The sequence below is a fragment of the Babylonia areolata genome, chromosome 23 (assembly GCF_041734735.1).
Source record: "Babylonia areolata isolate BAREFJ2019XMU chromosome 23, ASM4173473v1, whole genome shotgun sequence".
Classification (NCBI taxonomy): Eukaryota; Metazoa; Mollusca; class Gastropoda; order Neogastropoda; family Buccinidae; genus Babylonia; species Babylonia areolata.
Genome location: NC_134898.1, coordinates 31989936 through 31994935, shown reverse-complemented (window position 1 = coordinate 31994935; position 5000 = coordinate 31989936). Strand labels below are relative to the sequence as shown.

At 41.2% G+C, this 5000-nt stretch overlaps 1 protein-coding gene across 1 annotated transcript in view; it reads right to left on the bottom strand.

Moving 5' to 3' along the window:
- The window catches only part of LOC143297997 (arrestin domain-containing protein 3-like), a 113456-nt gene that overhangs the window by 65802 nt on the left and 42654 nt on the right, over positions 1-5000 (bottom strand). The window lies entirely within an intron of this gene.

Sequence of the window (5000 nt, the reverse complement as noted above, 5' to 3'; positions counted from 1 at the left end):
GTCAACCACGAAGGTCAGTCCCGACTTAGGCCAGGGATAGCCTGGTCTAATCGCGGATGAAAACATCAGTTATCATTATACAACACTTGGCATCTCAAGTTAGAAACCCAGGTCGTGCTCTCTGGCTGGGACGCGCGCCATTGTGTGGCCGGGTGGTGGTGGTGGTGGATGGGGGAGAGAGAGAGAGAGAGAGAGAGAGAGAGAGAGAGAGAGAGAGAGAGAGAGAGAGAGAGAGAGAGAGAGAGAGAGAGAGAGAGAGAGAGAGAGAGAACAACACAACACTCACAACGTTGTTTTTTGTTCAATTTTGATTGTTGTTGGTTTTTTTAATTCAAGAATGAAGCTTTTAGGAATGGCCTATTCTTATAATCTGTCCCAAGAAACTAAGAGACAGGGAGACAGCCAGCCAGCCACCCAGCCAGCCAGCCAGCCAGCCAGCCAGACAAATACACAGACACACAACAGACTGATAGACAGAAACAGAGACAATTCGAGTCAGTGAGCTCAGACACAGGTGGAGACAGAGGATACACACTGTCTGAAGCTCGCGGTTGTTTTGTTCCTTCCACGACCCTATTTAGTGTTCAGTTATTCATCTGATTCCATCAATGTTTCACTGATTCCATCAATGTTTCAGTGATTCCATCAATGTTTCACTGATTCCATCAATGTTTCACTGATTCCATCAATGTTTCACTGATTTAATCAATGTTTTACTGAATCCATCAATGTTTCACTGATTCCATCAATGTTATACTGATTCCATCAATGTTATACTGATTCCATCAATGTTTCACTGATTCCATCAATGTTTCACTGATTCCATCAATGTTTCAGTGATTCCATCAATGTTTCAGTGATTCCATCAATGTTTCACTGATTCGATCAATGTTTCACTGATTCCATCAATGTTTTACTGATTCCATCAATGTTTCACTGATCCCATCAATGTTTCACTGATTCCATCAATGTTTCACTGATTCCATCAATGTTTTACTGATTCCATCAATGTTTCACTGATTCCATCAATGTTTTACTGATTCCATCAATGTTTCACTGATTCCATCAATGTTTTACTGATTCCATCAATGTTTCAGTGATTCCATCAATGTTTTACTGATTCCGTCAATGTTTCACTGATTCCATCAATGTTTCAGTGATTCCATCAATGTTTCACTGATTCCATCAATGTTTTACTGATTCCATCAATGTTTCACTGATTCCATCAATGTTTCACTGATTCCATCAATGTTTCAGTGATTCCATCAATGTTTTACTGATTCCGTCAATGTTTCACTGATTCCATCAATGTTTCACTGATTCCATCAATGTTTCACTGATTCCGTCAATGTTTTACTGATTCCATCAATGTTTCAGTGATTCCGTCAATGTTATACTGATTCCATCAATGTTTTACTGATTCCATCAATGTTTTACTGATTCCATCAATGTTTCACTGATTCGATCAATGTTTCACTGATTCGATCAATGTTTTACTGATTCCATCAATGTTATACTGATTCCATCAATGTTTCACTGATTCCATCAATATTTTACTGATTTCATCAATGTTTTACTGATTCCATCAATGTTATACTGATTCCACCAATGTTTCACTGATTCCATCAATGTTTCACTGATTCCGTCAGTGTTTCACTGATTCCATCAATGTTTCAGTGATTCCATCAATGTTTCACTGATTCCATCAATGTTTTACTGATTCCATCAATGTTTCAGTGATTCCATCAATGTTTCACTGATTCCGTCAATGTTTCAGTGATTCCGTCAATGTTATACTGATTCCATCAATGTTTTACTGATTCCATCAATGTTTTACTGATTCCATCAATGTTTCACTGATTCCATCAATGTTTCACTGATTCCATCAATGTTTTACTGATTCCATCAATGTTATACTGATTCCATCAATGTTTCACTGATTTCATCAATGTTTTACTGATTCCATCAATGTTATACTGATTCCACCAATGTTTCACTGATTCCATCAATGTTTCACTGATTCCATCAATGTTTCAGTGATTCCATCAATGTTTCACTGATTCCATCAATGTTTCACTGATTCCCAAGAACTTGAGCAACAATATAAACACGACACTGTCCTCAACAATTAGAGGAGAACACTGAGGAACTTTCGGCACAATACAACAACAAAAACTTTTACCCCTCCCCCTCTCACAGCCCCTACCCCCACGGTTGGTTGTTTTTTTTTGGGTTTTTTGTTGTTTTTTTTGTTTTGTTTTTTTTCCCGTCTAATATCACTTCAAGTGGAAAGACGTTAAACTGAAGACAACAACAACAACAACAACAACAACAAAACAACACGACACGACCCGACACAGTTTCAGTTTCAGTTTCAGTAGCTCAAGGATGCGTCACTACGTTCGGACAAATCCATATACGCTACGCCACATCTGCCAAGCAGATGCCTGACCAGCAGCGTAACCCAACGCGCTTTGTCAGGCCTTGAGAAAAAAAATGTAAAAAAATAATAAAGAAAGAAAGAAAGAAAGAAAGAAATAATAAAACACAACACAGCACAACACAACATAGCACAGCGCGGCAGCACAACACGACACAGCACAGCACAACACAACACAACTCGACACGACACGACACGACACGACACGACATGACATGACACGAGTCTGCGACATAGCACAGCACAACAAAGCACGCCACAGCACACAACATAGCACAGCACAGCACAGCACAGCACAGCACAACACAACTCGACACGACACGACACGGCATGACATGACATGACACGAGTCTGCGACATAGCACAGCACAACAAAGCACGCCACAGCACACAACATAGCATAGCACAGCACAGCACAGCACAGGACAGCACAACACAACTCAACACGACTGACAAAACATGACACTGTGGCGGCGGTGACGGACATGACACAACCACACAACATAGCACAGAACGACTACTGAAAACACAACACAACACGACACGATACGAGTGTGCTACCCGCTTCCACTCGTAAGGTTATCCATAAGGAAAACACAACACACAGATCCAACAAAGAGAGAGAGAGAGAATGGAGCACTTACCTGCAATCGCTTTTAGTTGTCATTTATTTATCGCTTCCAGTTTTGCCAGATTTATTAATTTATTCATTTATCTACTTATTTATTCATCTATTCATTCATTTATTCATTCGTTTTTGTTGTTTGTTTGTTTTTGTTTTGTTTTGTTTTGTTTTTTGTTTGAGTTTAGCTACAAATTTATTTATTTATTTGTTGTCCGCCATCGTTACCTTGTTGCTAAAACGGCTTTGGAAACAAACCAGAACGTATGTTTTAACTCAGCGCCCTATCTGCATACTCTCTCTCTCTCTCTCTCTCTTACGAGAGCACGTCTTGATACGGCTTTGTAGCATCCCCCCTCCCCCAACTCCGCACCCTACCCCCACTGTTTTTTTTTCCGCCGGGGTAAAATATCGCAAGCCCAGATTAACTAGTCAGCATTGATCCTTCCGTCTCCCACAGTTGGATTTTAGCCCGCTCCTAATGACTATTGGGGTCATTCTGGGCCAGCTTGAACCCCCATCCCCACCCCCTTTGACCCCCGGGGGTTATTTTTGGCATAGTTAGAACCAATATAGGCTATTGCGAAAGAACAACTCCCCGCCACCACCACCACCACCACCATGTTTGCTTATAATGGAGATAGAGGGGGTGTGTGTGTGTGGGGGGGGGGGGGGGGAGGGCAGGAAGGTGTGTGAGGTGGAGGGAAGTCAGTCAAGGCGAGTCCAGAACACCCCCACCCCACCCCCACCCCCCGCCTTTTTTTTTCAATAGCTTGTTAAAACCCGGGGGTAATTTTCCAACTGGGTCGGTGGGATGGGGCTAAGGGGGGCGGGGGGCAGAGGGAGGGACGGAGGCGTGGGGTAGAGGGGGTGGGGGGGTGGGGGGGGGTGTCGATTTTGGCCAGCCCAGAATGACCCAGGGGTAAAATGTTGTGGGGGGGTAGTTTGAGGCTGTTTCACCACGTGGGGAGACCCACGTGCACACGACACTTCCATACTGTGCAAGCGTGCGGTGCAGCGTAAAGTAAACTGCAGGGTTCTCTCAGAGCGGATGTTTACCCACGTTGTGGGTTCCGCCCAAACATCCTGCAGGGTGCAAATGCACCATTACCGTATAGAGTGCAAATGCACCAATGCCGTACAGTGTGCAAATGCACCAATACTGTATAGAGTGCAAATGCACCAATGCCGTATGGTGTGCAAATGTACCCAAAATTTCCACTGAGGAAAGAAATGCCAAAAACATCCTCTAAATTTCACGGAGACAAGAAAACCAACAAAAGTTACAAAAAATATATATTAATCAGAACATTACAAACTAACAAACAAACACAATATATGAACAAACAAACAAACAAACAAAATGTATAGCAGGAAATATTGATAGAGACTGTGGCAAATCCGGTTTATTTTATCTTTCCGTTTATGTGTGTGTGTGTGTGTGTGTGTGTGTGTGTGTGTGTGTGTGTGTGTGTGTGTGTGTGTGTGTGTGTCTGTGTGTGTGTGTCTGTGTGTGTGATTTGTTTTTGATTTGTATTTCGCACAATATTTAGCGTTATTCATATTCAAGTCAGTACAATTCTTCTTCTTCTCGTTCTTGTTTTTCTTTCTTCTGTTGCTTCTTCTTCTTCTTCTCATTGATAACAGAAAAATATAATAATAATAATAATAATAATAATAATAATGTTGTTAGTAGTAGTAGTAGTAGTAGTAGTAGTAGTAGTAGTAGTAGTATCATCATCATTATCATTATTATTATTATTATCATCATCATCATCATAACAACAACAACAACAATAATTATTATGATGATTATTATTATTAGCAGCAGTATTTGTAGTATTCAAATTGCTGTTACTACTACTACTACTACTACTGCTACTACTACTACTACTGTTGTTGGTGTTGTTTTCTTGCTGTCGATGTTGTCCTATGTAT